This window comes from Callorhinus ursinus, unplaced genomic scaffold, assembly GCF_003265705.2.
Source record: "Callorhinus ursinus isolate GAN/ISIS: 27379988/994484 unplaced genomic scaffold, GSC_fseal_2.0 scaffold41, whole genome shotgun sequence".
Taxonomy (NCBI): Eukaryota; Metazoa; Chordata; class Mammalia; order Carnivora; family Otariidae; genus Callorhinus; species Callorhinus ursinus.
The window spans coordinates 344,561-358,760 of record NW_027397103.1 but is presented as its reverse complement, the minus strand read 5'-3'; the positions used below and the strand labels follow the sequence as shown (position 1 = coordinate 358,760).

At 55.8% G+C, this 14,200-nt stretch overlaps 1 long non-coding RNA gene across 1 annotated transcript; it reads left to right on the top strand.

Annotated features, from left to right (window-relative positions):
* Positions 1-3,349: 3,349 nt before the first annotated feature.
* On the top strand, positions 3,350-8,911 carry LOC141370631 (uncharacterized). The gene is made up of 3 exons (XR_012374827.1): positions 3,350-3,513; positions 5,341-5,395; positions 6,601-8,911. It is a non-coding gene; the product is annotated as an uncharacterized lncRNA (long non-coding RNA).
* The last annotated feature ends 5,289 nt before the right edge of the window (positions 8,912-14,200 follow it).

Genomic DNA, 14,200 nt, shown 5'->3' with positions numbered 1-14,200 from the left:
CTTCCTGTAAACCGAGGAGCGACGGGGCAGGAATTGGGGAGCCACAGCCCAAGGCAGAGAGGAAGACACTTCCTGTCCTCCTGGGCCACCCCCAACGTCCTCTCAGCAGTGGGGAGAAGCGGGGAGGCCCGAATGCTCCATTCTCACCACCCTCGTGGGCGAACAGGGTGGGGAGCAGCCTAACTACCCAGACAGGGGGAGAGACAAGAACTGGACTTTTTTTTCTACAGGCTGCCCTGCCAAACCCCTCCCCAGCTCAGGAGATTAACTGAGTCTGTTCTCATACAATGTTTTAAATCTGATAATGAAAACATACATTTCGAGGCATTTGCATAATGTACTGGATGAGGCCGAGGTACCACCTGAATGCTGATGGGGGCACCTGGGCTGAACCTGGCCTCTAGGGGGCCCCCTGGGTCTCCTCCCTGCCTGGGGACCAGGGGCTGCGCTCCTCCCCACGGGCCCTGGCCCTGAGCTCCCGGATGCTCTCATTCAGCGGATACTAAATGTGCACTTACTACCTGCCAGGAACTGGGCGGAGCTCTGGGGAAGCCAGGTGGCAGGTAGGGCTGCCTCGATGACCGCTAGGCACCCCAGCCTGTGGCTCTGGGTGCCTTCACACCCATGCCCTCCACCTGTGCCCACAGCAAGCCTGTGAGGAAAGTGGGGGGAGCCTCGTTTTACAGAAAACTGAGGCTGCGATTGGGGGCCGTTGGGGGGAGGGGGGCTTCCTGCTCCAAGCCATGAAGTCAGCAAGGGCAGAAGCTATGCCCTGATGGGTCTCTGGATTCCAAATACAGCCCTCTTCCTCTGACGCCCCGGCAATGAGGAAAAAACCCAAAGGCGGCTTGCTGTGGGAACTCAGGCAGGTATCTTACCCTCTCTGGGCCTTGGTTATCCCATCCGTAGAAATAATAGTGCCTTCCTGTGCCAGGATCTCTGTCATCGTGCCCTTGTTTCCTCTTGCCAGCGATCACTATTTTGTGTCTCTGGGGTCAGGCAGGTCTGGCCTTGTCCTGTGGCCGATCACCTGTAGCTGCCGGACTTGGGCGGGCCACATCCCCTCTCTGAGCCCCAGGTTCCTTGCCGGCAGTGTGGAAATGCCGGGCAGCAATGCACGTCACACGGAGCCTGGAGCCTGGAGCCTGGTGCGTGGCGTGGGCTTCCAGTGAGCGGGAGCTGCTGTCATCATCCGAGATGGGGGAAACTGAGGCTCAGAGTAAGGACATGACCGCCCGGAGGCAGCCAAGCTGGGATTGGAACCCAGCAGCCTCTGGCTGCAAAGCCCGGGCTTCCTCCACTTTCCTTGCCAGGCGAGGCCGGGTTTTCCAGTCTCGCCCTGCTTCCAGAGGGACAGGATTGGGACTCGGGGCGAGGAGGCAGGTTTGGCTGAGTGGCCTCACATACTGTGGTCCCCAAGATCAGTGATCATCCTGGGTCTGGGAGTTGGGGATGTGGACTCTGGAGGAAGAGGCTCCCCTCGGACCGAGCACCTGCCTTCTGTCACCAGGACAGTAGCCCCGTCTGCTCTGTGCCCCCCCTTAACTTTCACAGGGTGGGGGCAGCTCCTCACCACAGCCGGGCTGGAGGTGGGGAGCACAGGTAACGGCCCTCTTGTCGGCCCACGTTAGCGCCCCTTGGTGCATGGTGGCTGGCCGTGTCCTTGGTGGGTGTAGACTGGAAGGGCACTTACCCCCAGGTGCCCAGGTCCTGCCACCTGCCTCAGCGAGGCGGGTCCATCGTTTGAGAGGGGATGTCCTTCCATTGAGAGCATTCCCTGATGGAGCTGAAGGACCTACTGTCTGTAGTTGGGCAAACAGAGGTGCAGAAGAACAGTGACCCACCCAGGGTCACACAGTGTGTCTATGGCAGAGCTGGGACCCGAACCCAGGCCTCATGACTGAGGGTGCTGGCTTGAGATGGGGCATTCTAGTGGCCAGGGCTGCGGACGTGTCCTTGCTTGCCCGAGGAGATGCTAGGACCCCAGAGCCAGCTCCCAGGAGGGCTGACAGCGCATGCATAGATATGGGAGTCTTAATGGGCTTTGATGGGGAGCAGAGAGGGGAGGCATGGTGGGCCAGAGTCAGGACCCCCTCTCTCCCCATCTGCCTCATGTGGTTGAGGAACACACTGTCCACAAGTTGGGAGATTTCTGAAATGCTGTGTGACGTTGACAAGTGGCTTCCCCTCTCTGGGCCTTGGTCTCCTCTCATTCCAGAAGATATTCCCAGCCCCATGAAAAGTGCCCTGGAGTTTTCCACATGCCCCTCAGCACCCCTCTGAGGAATCCTACCCGGTGGGAGGCCACACGCCTGCAAACCTCCCGGGCCCAGGCAGGTGACACGGTCAGGTTGGTGGGATCAGCCTGGGTGGGGGTGGAATGTGGCGCCCCCCCACCCCAAGCTCCACCCATTTGTTGCTCTGTGGGTGGTGGACCCACGGTCGTCCAACCTTCCTATCCAGTTTTTAAAGAGAACTCCGAATCTAGATATTTGGATAAAACACCCTGTTTTTAAAAAGACTATCAACCAATAAAGAAAAACCAATTAAAAGACAAACTCAAATGGCCAAATCAGGCTCTTCTTCTGCCGACGGAAAGCTGCCCGGGGTTAAGACCTCTTTCAGAGACGGTCTCCCCATGGCTCTGGAGAGTGAGCTGGGGAGTGGGGGCACCACCTGTGGGAGGGCACCCTGCCTCCGGTGGAATCTGATTACCCCTTGGCGCCCCCATGAAATGGCAGGCGGGGGGGGGAGGCGGGGGGGGCGGGGGCGCCAGAGGTTGGGTTGAGAGCTCTTCCCCGGAGGCGCAGATGGTATTTTTTTTTTTTTTTATCAGAGTCAGCATTGGCTTCTTTCTGCTCTGATGAATAGATTCTAAAGAGGCAGTGACATTATGCGAGATAACAGAGGGAACAGAAAAAGGGTCAGCAATGGAGAGAAAATGGCAGAGCCAGCAGATAAAGGGGAGGCCGGAGGGGGCAGAGTGCCCTGGCTGGGGCACCCCCCCAGTCCCCCTCCCTGCAGTGGGGGGCTGGAGTGCGGCCTGGACAGAGCAGGGGAGACCCAGCCAGCTGCGCCCCCCTGCTCGCCCCGCATCCCGCCTCCGTGGCCCGGCTGCCCATTCCGCCTTTTCAATTCGATTCAATTAGGTCTCCCCGCTCGGAAGCTTGTCTCCTCTGATATCCAGTTTAACTGACAGGGGATTAGAGCCGTTTGTATTAGACACACACTCGGGCCGCTAAACCTCCGGCCGGGCCCAGGGACCTGGGTTATTTATGGAGCCCAAAGTACCATTCCTCTTAGAACTGCTTCCTTCCTTTTAGTGGGGGAGGGGGTTGCTGGGGGCCCCCACCCTGCCCAGACCCCTCCACTCCAGGCCTGGGGCAGTGGAGAGAAAGAGCCCAGACCGAACTGGGTCGGAATCCCAGCTCTGTCCCTTGCTGGCTGTGTGGCCTTGGACAAGCACCTTCCCCTCTCCGAGCCTCAGTGATCACCAGACAACCAGCTCACCAGGTGATTCGTGGGGAGTAAGCCAGGTAACAGGTGTAGGGCGCTTAGCCCAGGGCCTGCCTATTCGCTCTGTGCATTCCTTCCACACTGAGTGACACCTCTGTGCCAGGTGCTGGTCTGGGTGACCAAGGAAGTCATAAGGGGCCAAGCACACCCCGTGCCTACCTTCAGGAAGCTTACATTTCAGTGCAGGAGGCAGGAAATAAACAGATTCATGGGGGCTACGGGAGCCCACATAGGGAATGCCAGGCAGATGACAGCAGAGATGGTGACCATGACGACGATGATGGCAGAATCAAGTGCCACCGCAGGGCCTTTGCCCCTGCTGTTTCCTCTCCGCCTGGAATGCACCGGCCACCTCCCATCTCGGCCTTTGATTAATTTCCAAATTGTGCAGTCATTTGTTGCTACATCACTTGTCACCCAGGAAACCGCCAGCCCCCTGAGGGCAGGAGTCACAGCTGTCTTGCTCACTGCGGTCTCCCAAATCTAACACAGGGTCTGGCACATAAGAGCTCAAGGTTTTCAGAATGAATGAATGAAGGAAGGAAGGAAGGAAAGTAGCCAGGAAGTGGCCCCTCTTGCCTGCAGTATGGATGGCTACCCTGTTCTGCTCGGGGGACTTGGCTGGCCCGGCCCTCCAAAGGGGTTTGCTGGGTTTGGGAATGGGTGGGGGTTGGGATCTTGTCGGGAAGGGGTGGGGCACTCCCTTTCTTCTCTTTTCTTTACTCAAAGGGCCAGAAGGGCCTCCACGGACCCTCCCTCTCCAGCAGCCAGGGCACTGGTGAGGCAAATAGCATTTCTAAAGTCCTTTGAAGTTCTGGGCTGGAAGGCAAAGGAAACGTCCTCATTGTTGGGGAAAGGGATGGTGCTGCCAACACCTGTCTGTGCCCCCTTCCTCACTCCATTTACCAGACTTTGGAAGCTCCTGGCCCTGGGGCAGGGCAGGTCTGGCCTTTTATCAAATTCGGGGCAATAAACTAACACCCATCACTTCCTGCACACATTCCCCATGTCAGGCTTGTGCTTTTCATTCTCAACACGGTTCTCTGCGGTGGGCGTTGTCCCCATTCTCCAGAACAGAAAACTGAGGCTCAGAGTTGTGGTGGGGTGTGCCCACTGTCACCCAACCGGGAAAGATGGGAGCTGGGGTGGAGCCCAAGATTGAGGTTAGACACTTGCTCACCTCTCTAACTGCTGTCTACCAGGCCCCTTCGTGTACATTGACACCTGACGTACTGAGGAGTGGGTATTCTATCCCCCGTTCTGCAGAAGGGAAAACTGAGGCTCAGGCGAAATAGCTGGTCCTCGGCCTCACAGCCTGTTTGAGGCAGAACCAGGTGGAAACAGGTCCACCCGACTCCAAATCCAGTTTGCAGTCTCTGCCCTGCACTTTCCTCCTCGGCTCCGTGCCCAGATTGTTTCAGATTTGTATTGGGCCCTTAGTGAGCAGTGAGGGTTTCAAATCGATCGAGCAGCAGTTGTCGAGTCCCTCAAGAGCCCCTGAAGTATGACATGGTCCATGCTGGTAAGGGAAATGTCATCCAGTTGGGAGGGTAACATATTAATATGTAAAGAGTTACAAGAATTAAATGACAAACAGTTACAAGAAATAAATGACAAACACTCTCACAAGGGTGCATGTATGATTCACGATTCTGAGGAGTTGGTTAGGGAAGCTAGCCTTGAAGGACACACAGATTTTGGAAATGGAAGTCCACATGATATCTTAGAATTACAATGAATCAATCATCATTATAATGATAATACCCATTAATAATCATTATAATTAGGCCCTGAGTTATAGGTCTTACTGTTCCCATTTCACAGGTAAAGATGCTGAGGCTCAGAGAGATGAAGTGATGTGCCCAAGGCCAGCCAGCTGGTAAGTGGGACTCGAGCCCAGAGCCAGTTTCTTTCCCTCAACCCTGGGGAGTCAGGGTCTGACCCCAGTCAGCCTTCTGACCCCAAAGCCAGTTTCTCTCCCTCGACCCTGGGCAATCTCACAGGATGTCACAGGTAGGAGGCTGCCTGGCCCAGGTCTAAATGGCTGGGCCAACATTGCTTCCCAGAGTGAGCTTCTTGGTCAAGGAAGCCAGTGCACATACTACCTAAGTCCAACCAGGTGCTGGGCCCTGGGGTCCCAGGGGTCAATGAGACCCATCCCTGCCTTCCAGGACTCACAGGGCAGAGCCAGAGAAGCAAAATGGCAATGACAGTAAAGAGCAGCAGTTCTGAATTCATCCTGGGAGCCCAGGAAGGGGTGGTACACATCCCAGCTGGTGTGTGGGGAGGGCATCAGGAAGGCTTCCTGGAGGAGGAGGTGCCTGGGCAGAATTTTGGCTGAGCTGGGAAGTGAAGAAGGGTGTTCCTGGCAGCAAAGACACTGAGTCGAGCAGTGCTGGAGCATGCGCAGAGAAGCCACAAGTGGTTTGGTGTTTGGAAGGCACCTGGAGCCAACACGAGGCAAGGTTTATCTTGAGGGCCCTGGGAGCCAGGGTGGGAATTAAGCACAGGAGGGCAGGTCACAGCTGTGCTTTAGAAAGTCCTCTGGCTGTGGCATGATGGATGGAGAGGGGCAGTTGGGGGGGGCGGTGAGAGACGGCAACGTTCGGAAGGGGGCAGTGGCCTTAGGGACGGATGGAGAGGTGACCGATGGGAAGATAACCAGGGTGCCTGCAGAGGATTTTCAGTTTGGGGTCCAATTTGTCTCTCAAGGGAGGTATACTCCTTTTTTGATAGTCTCCTGCCAGGGGTAGGGCCTCAGCTGATTCCCTGGTTGCATGGGTGCCTTTTGTCTTAGTGCCCCAGGGCTGTCACAACAAAGTGCCACAGACTGGGAGGCTGGAAGCAAGACAAATGTATTCTCACACAGTTCTGGAGGCCAGACGTCTGAGAGCAGGTTGTCAGCAGGGCCAGGCTCCCCTAAGACTTTGGGGGGAATCCTTCCTTGCCTCTTCCAGCTCGTGGTGGCCACCAGTCCTTGGCATCCCTCGGCTCACAGCTACATCCCTCTTCCTCTGTCTCTGTGGCCACACGGTGGCTTCTCCCTGTATCTCTGTCTCATGTGGCATTTCCCCTTCTTATAAGGACACCATCACATGGGATCCAGAGCCCACCCTGATGACCTCATCTCAGCTCGATGACATCTGCTAAGATCCTACTTCCAAATAAGGTCACACCCACAGGTACCAGAGTTTAGGGCCTCATTTTGGGGGGGACGCAGTGGAACTCATAACAGCCTTAAGGGCAGGAATTTTCCTGGTTCCCTTCTTCATCTGTCAGCCCTAGCACAGAGCCTGGTGCATGTCAGCGCTTAGAGGGGGGTCGCAGGATGAACAATGAGCTGATGGAGTCAGGGTGTCCAGCCCCTCCTCCATGCTGACCCCCTGCTCCTCTGGGAACGGCGGCAGCCCCAGCCCAGCTGGCATCTGGGCGAGACAGGTCTCCGGGGCCGCCTTTCCCGTGGGTTGTTCTCCGAAAGAAGTGGTGTTGATGTCAGCAGATGCCTGTCACTTTCCTTCCCCGGCAAAATCTCAACTGTCAGCGTAAGTGAAATAGTCATTGCCTATCCCTGCGTTTGAGATTTTATTGACAGTTTCATTGTCACCCAAAAAAACCTCCTTTTCTCCTTTGGTATTTTCATCAGGTGATTCCGGGGGCAGGAGGGGGACACGGGGCTGGCTCCTGAAAACAGGTTTTGGCAGCTGGTGGGGGCTGGTTCCCCTGGCCTGGGGTCGGTAGGGGCAGAGACCCTCATGGTAGGCTCCAGCATGCCTTGGCTCCAGCCAAAGACTGCTTGGTAGCCCCTCCAGCAGGCAGGAGGGAGATGAGAGACCGGAGGGCCCCTGGTCTCTCATCTCCACATCTCAATAGCCACGGTGGCCAGATGGGGCGGCCCAGACCCCGTGGTGGGTCTTTAGTCCCCTCGCCTGCCCTCCCTGGGTCATCCGGGGGCTGGAGTGAGAGCGTGCAGGATCAGACCCCCTAGGTGCAATTCTTAGCTCAGCGGTATGTACTTTAGGGCAAGTACTTTGCCCTACAGATCCTCAGTGGCCCCATCTGTTAAATGGGGGTTAGTAACAGGTAGCTTCCATTGGCTGAGGCTTCATCTGCACCGAGTACCAGCATCTGGTTCGGTCCTCACCAGAACCCTGAGAGCTGGGTGCCATCAGGATCCTCACGTGAATGATGCAGAAAGGTGAGGCGGCCTGGCCAAGGCCACACAGCCAGGAAGTGGCAGACGTGGTGTGAATCCAGGCTTGGAGACTCCTAGCTGGGCTGTGACTCCACCTCATCGGATCTGTAGGAGAGTGCAGGCAGCAGAATGACACGGCGCTAGCACGTAGGAAAAAGCTGTCTGCCCTTTGTATCATCTCGGTCATTGCTGGTGTTAGCATGAGTGGAACTGGCCCCCTGGCAGCCACCCTGTCCCCGGGACCCTCTAGATATCACTGGGTGGTGGTGGCCCAATGGGGCCTGGAGCCAGCTCAGGGGGTGCACGGGGGCTGAGGACACAGCTTAGAGTTGTACCCCGCTCCATGCCAATGACCCCCTCTGTGCACCCCTTCCCTGGCCCCCAGCACGGCTGCAGGTGGGACGGTCAGGGACCAAGCGGGCCGCTGGCCACGGCGTCAGACCCAGGCCGTGCAACGCCGCGTCACCATATCCGAGCCACACCAACGGGAAACGGGGCCCGGAGAGCCACCCCAGCTTCGGGCTGCCAAGCCGGGCAGGTGAATAGAATACAGTTGTTACAACAATGGATTCTGGAGTCAACTGCAGCTGAGTTTGAGTTCTGGCGTGGCCACTGTGGCCGGTGATGAATCACTGAACCTCGGCTTTATGCTCTGTACAGTGGGGTAACAGAAGCGCCCCTCAGAGGGGCAAGGCCTGAATGCTACCGCCCAGAATGCATCAGCCCAAGGCTTGGCACACTGTGGAGAGGAGACACAATCTCAGCACATAAAAGCTCCTTCAAGATCTCAGGCTCCAGACCCCTGCAGGTGCACAGGAGGACACTGAGCTCCGCCCCCGCCCCAAACACACTGCCGAGCTGGGGCTTGCTTCTGGACCTCTGGACTCCTGGTCTACCTCCCCACCCGGCTTCTCAGCTGAGCCCCTTGGGGCCCCGGCCTGCCCTCCTCCCTGGGTCTCCGGCTCCCGCGGCTTCCAGAGCCCAAGCGGCAGGCCTGCAGCGAGGACTGCCGTTCTCCCTCTCCCCAGCACACTGAAGGTTTTGAAAGTTAAAGTATTACCGTCGGCTTTGTTGTTGCCTAACTACGACAGACAAATTGAGAACCAGTTGTCAAAATGTCAGTGCACAACAAATCAACATGCAAACCGAGTCACAGCGCTCTGTGGTGTATAATTAAACAAAAAATCCCTTTTAGAAATTTCAGCGAGCGTTGGTTCCACTTTATATTTGTCTGTGTGATTAATAAAGGCAGCTAATTTTCAGACTTTAAAAACAGCTAGAAAATAGCTCCTAATTACATATTAGGCTCCTAGCGGCCCCCGCTGAGCTCTGCCGGCATTGGTGGGCCGGAGAATTTGGCAGAGCCTTAATTGCATTCTGAGCATCATCTAATTTTAGTTAAATGTAATGTAATCAGCAGCAGATGTCTGAAATAAAATATGAATTATGAATATGATGAAATTTCATTCTTGAATAAAAAAGTAATTTGCTATTTAGTTCATTAAAGTCTTAGAGGTTTATTAGGAACAGGTATATACAGCCCGGCAAGGTGATGTAGTCAGTGATATTTGGGAGAAAGAGAGAAACCCCAAAAGGATGGGAAACTTTATCCAGGAGTGTCCGCTTTGGATCAGTTACAGTGGGGTGTAATTGGGAGGGCGCTGCGTCCACCCCAGGCCTGCGGATGACTCTCTCGGGCCCTTTGAGGTGGGCCCAGGGTTTGGGGGCAAGAAGGCTTGGAGTGGGAAGCCGTGGGTGCCTCTGAGGCCTGTGCCACCCCTGGCATCCCACACCATCTGCTTCCCACCCAGGGCTGGAACCCCCCGGCGTTGGAGATGAGCATGTGGAGGGCTTGCTCCTGGTGACAAGGCCAGGCTTGGCGACATCGTGGAAGGCAGCGGTTGGTGTCCCAGGACAGGCAGGGTCTCAGTCTCAGCCCCTTGCTGTCTGGGCAGCTCTAGGGCCTCAGTTTCCCTTTCTGTAGAATGGGGATGATACCAGCACCTATCGGATGCCGTGAGCACCGCCTGGAATGTTGCCAAGCCCCTGTTTCAGGGTTGGCTGTTGTTATCAGCGTTGTTATTAGTTGTAGAAGTCATAGTCAATCAGTATTAAAACGCCTTCTTTTGTTTTGTCTTTAGAAGCAGCCCGGGAAGCAGAAATGATAAATGCGGTTTTGTTTTTCAGCCAAGGCTCAGAGAAGTTAAATAACCCTCCAGTAATTGCTGGAGCTGGGTTTTGAACCTAGGGCCATCCCAGCTCCCAGTGTTTTCCCCAGCATCCCAGAGCAGTGCTGGGAGAGCGGGCCTAGGGGCCATGGGCTGAAGATTCTGGAAGGGGGCTGGGCAGGAGGCAGGAGGGAACAGGGCTCGTTGCCCCAGATTCGAGGTAGAGAGAGGCCAGTATGGGGTGGGAGGCAGGGCAGAGGGTTGAGGCCAGCATCCTGGGGTCTGCCAGGAGCCACTCTGCAGGGGGGGATGGGGGGTACAAAGGCGGCCTCTCTACCCCCGCTTCACATGAACCAATAATTTTCTGCAATTATCTGGAAAAGATTAATTAGCAAAGTGCACCATATTGACTCAAGGCTGTCCTGGCGATCAATAAACTCGGGAGAGTCTCCCAGGTGCCTGGAGAAAGGACCAGAACTTGAAAGTGGGGAGGAAAACCCGGCTTTGACAGGTCTGAGCCTTGTTTTCCAGCCCTGGGGAAGGCTACTCAGCTTCAGGGGTTGGGGCCTGGCTCTGCGTGACATCCTGTTGGCTTGGAGCAAGTAAGTCCCTTTGGTTCTCTGAGCCTCAGTTTCCCCATGTGTAAAATGGGGGCTGGGTTGCCCTGAGCCAAGGATCTTCCTTCTGTTTCCATAAGTTCTGGGAGGAGAGCAGGCTCCCCAGGGGCAGAGGGGTATAGGGGCCGGGTGGGGCGGCCTCTTCTCTGGGGCTCCACTTCTCTTTGCTGATAGCAGGGACCCCCTAGACCTGAAGGGACAGAAATGGAGCTACCAGAGCCAGTGGTTGGGGAGGCACGGAGGGAGTGCCGCGAGGCAGGAGCCGTGGGCTCCAAGGGACACAGCCTCTGCCGCCTAATGCCTCGCTGCGTGTGGAGGTCAACTTCCCGGGGCACAGCGAAGAAAGTGGGGACAGGTGGAAGGTGGGCAGGTGGGAAAGGGGAAAACCCACCACAGCCCTCATCCTGGGAGTTTGGAAAAGTTTTGGGGGGGGAGTGGGAACAAGGGAGTCCTAAGCAGGCCTGGTCTTCACCCCACGTGGCTGACGCTGGGTCCCACGTACCCTTTCCCCAGGGCTCCCCCACTCTCTCCACAGGGCCTCACCCTGCCCATAAGAATCTCACTTCACATCTAGTGCTCCCCAAACAGTGCTCCGTGGGAGTTGGGAGAGGGTGGCCAGACAGACCTGGGTTCACTAGTGCCCAAAGGACTTGTGTCCTGGGCTTAGCAGCTTCTCCTCTCTGAGGTCAAAGAGGCCATATCAGCAAAGTCAAAGCACAGAGCACAGTGCGTGACACACGGTAGGTGCTCCGGACCCCAGCTGCTTCCTCCCTCTGTCTGCCCTCTTTCCAATAAGCCCCCGTGGCGTCACACGTTTGTCTAATAGCGCCCAGGCTCCCTCCTGCCATGTGCCAGGACTGTGCCAGGCCCCGAACCGAGTGGCAGAGAAACCGAGAATCATTTGTCCTGCAATGAAAACTGACAGAGCATCTCCTACAAGCTCAGCTCTGGGGACACAGCGGTGACAAGACAGCGCTGGACTCTGCCCTCGTGAGGTCCACGGTGTTGCGGGGCGGCAGACTCCAAGCTGGAGTTCCCAGAGTCTGGGTGCTGTGTCGGGGGTGGCCCAGAGGGCTGCAGGGTGGGGGCCCTGGCACCTTCAGCAGCCCCCCCCCGCCCCCCCACCCCACCCCGTACTCTCAGCCCGGGAGATGGGAAGCCATCCCCGGACGGCAGGCACAGTGTGCAAAGCCCCAGGAGGTGGGGCCGGGCACAGAGCGACCCCGGAAGGCTGGATGGCTCACTCAGGTGCCTCCCCCTCCCCTGTCCTCCCCTCACCGGTCTGTCCCCCACCGCCTCACCTCCTTCCAGGCCCAGATGCTGCTGGCCCGCCACCCCCCGGCCACTCCCCGGGCCAGGTCAGCCGCCTGTCCCTGCTCTATTCATCAAGGGCATGACAGCTAAAATTCATTTGAAGATGAAGAAAGTGCCCGCTAATCCGTTCTGTAAGACATTGATAGACTAGCAGCTCAGAGAGAATTGCACAGCAGTAAGGAAATTAGGCTAAAACTGCTGGCGGATTGCAGATAATTGCCCTTGTCTGTCCCTCGGAATAACATCTCCCAGATCCAACACAAGGATTGTTCAACTTGGAGGAATTCCTTTTCTTCCTTCCTTCCTCCCTTTCTTTCTTTCTTCTTCTTCTTCTTTTTTTTTTTTTTAAAAAGAGAGGCTGGAGAGGCAAAGCCAATCCGGGGTTTTGTCTCGACGGTAGCCCCGGGCAGGTGGAGATGGCGTCATGCTGGTGACTGCCTCCCCTGCCCCTGGGGGCCCCGGGAGCCCCGGCCTCAGCCAGAAGGACAAGGGGGCAGGCGAAGGGGGCTGAGCCACAGTCCCAGGGCATTCCCCCCACCTCCTGCCCCGAGCCTTGATCTCTCCTTGATGCCCTAACCCGCCCCCCTCCAGCTGGCAAAACCCTGGGTGGAAAGTGGGGAGCAGGGAAATCTTGCAGAACTGAGGTTACAGCATTGATGATTTTTGGGGGGGGGTGGGGCAGAACCCGGTCGGAAGAACGGTCCCAGGACGTGTGTTAAATTTGCATTTGTCTTATGCCAAGACCACCTCAGTCCTTCAGGAGAAGAGAATGGTCAGACTCTGGGGGACAGGGACAGGTAAAGTGTCCCTAAACCACTCTCTGGTGCCGCCATGGGGATCTAGGTTGCTGGAGAGAAAAGTTCCGAGAAGGGACAGTTTATGGAGTTCAGGGCTGTTGGCGTGACCGGTACGTAGCTGGCCCTCAACCGTGCTTTCTCAGAGTGTTGGATGTCAGGGTAATGTGCCTTTTCGCGCGTTAGCATTAGAAGCTGTTTGATGTCAGTAGCATAGAACATTGGAATGTGAGCATCATGCTACATTGGAATGTCAGTGGCCCAGAAATCTTGAATGTTCCTCTCCTTCAAAGATGAAGTATCAACATCATGGACTGTTAGCCCATGAATATCATTGACCTGTAAAATCTGGGAGCTGTAAGGAGTCTTGGGAACTGGCCCACCACTCTTCATTTGATAGATGAGCAAACTGAGGCCCAGAGAGGTTGAGTGGTTTTCCAATGGTCACACAGCAAGAAGGACCCTACCTAATGTAATTTTCATTAAGGTCACAGTTTTGTCTAGGTCGGTCCTGGGAGAACAGATAACCCCTTCCTCTTGTCGAGGCCCCACCCATACCAGTCCCCTCAGGCTACTGGTCCCTGGTGCTCAGCTCTTGGAGGTATGTGTCTGTTCAGGGATTCATAGCAGTATCTCTCAGAGTCCTCTGGCCTGCTAACCACTGTTAGCCAGAGTCACTAATCTGCCCCAGCCATTGACAGAGCCCCACTTTCTAGCTCATTCCTTTGGATCGACCTGGGTCTGTCAAGGGTCAACTAGGTCTGTGGCAGAATTCGGGGCCTGAGGTGAAGCTGGGAGGGAGATACTAAATGCGTGGGAGGTTCAAGAGGAGGACACATGATCCCCGCCAAGGGCTTGTATTCAGGAAGGCGTCAGGAAGATCTTGACTTTGAGGAGGATTTTGAAAGAGCCAATGGGTTTTCATTAGCAGCCTTAGAATTGGGATTGAGGGAGGAGCTAGGCATGGGGCTAGGGGACACCTGCCCCCAGAATGGGGAGGCAGCCCCTGAGGATGGGGGAGGGATGGTGGTACCTGACGAGGTAGGGCATTTCATTAAGGTCTTTCCAGCCACGTCTTCCAGCACCTTTGGCAGCCCCGAGGCTGGTCACCCTGGATCAGTGGTTCTCAAAGTGTGCTCCACAGACCTCTGGGGGTCTCCAAGAGCCTTTTAGGGTACCCAGGAGATCAAAACCATGTTCGTAATCCTACTGAGACATTATTAGCCTTTCTCACTGTATTCGCATTTGCACTAATGCTGTAAAAACAACGGGTGGATAAACTGCTGGCCTCAAAGCATGAATCATGGCTGAGGCACCAAACTATAAAATTATAATAGAGATCATTGCATTCTTTACCCCAAACACTCTCTCAGTTAAAAACTAAAAAGCCCGTTTCACTTGAGCATGCTACTGATGAAAAGTAAAAGTTAGTAATTTTTTTTTTTTTTACAAAATCTCAACCTTGTAGTTATACATCTTTTGCATATCCAGTGCGACAGAAAGGGAAGCACGCCCATCAAGGCCCTCCGATGTACCATTAGTCGCTCCAGAAAAACGCTGTGTGGTGAGTCTCGAGCTGCACCTGCCACTTTCGTCACA